Here is a 347-nt window from a genome sequence, read left to right as displayed (position 1 = left end):
AAAATGGCTACAACATGAAGCCTGTCCAGGATCCCTGTCTTTCTTACTTTTTTTTTTTTTTTTTTTTTTTTTTTTTTTTGCCCCTGGGACAGGATACCAAACATCTGCAACTTATATAAGACTATTTCAGCTCACAGTCTATGAAGTTTCAGCCATCACCATGTGGCTCCAAGGCAGGATGGTATGGCAGAGGGGCATGGCTGGCATGGGGTGGGGTGCCATTGTGGCATGGTAGCAGGAAATGTGATAGAGACAGAGGAGGAGGGACACACCCTTCCAGGCCACACCCAGTGACTCACTTCCTCTGACCCGGCTTCATCCCCAACATCACAGTTAGCTATAAACTC

This window comes from Octodon degus, unplaced genomic scaffold (genome assembly GCF_000260255.1).
Source record: "Octodon degus isolate 3935 unplaced genomic scaffold, OctDeg1.0 scaffold00104, whole genome shotgun sequence".
Classification (NCBI taxonomy): Eukaryota; Metazoa; Chordata; class Mammalia; order Rodentia; family Octodontidae; genus Octodon; species Octodon degus.
The sequence above is the reverse complement of the archived record's forward strand: the minus strand, read 5'-3'. Positions refer to the sequence as shown.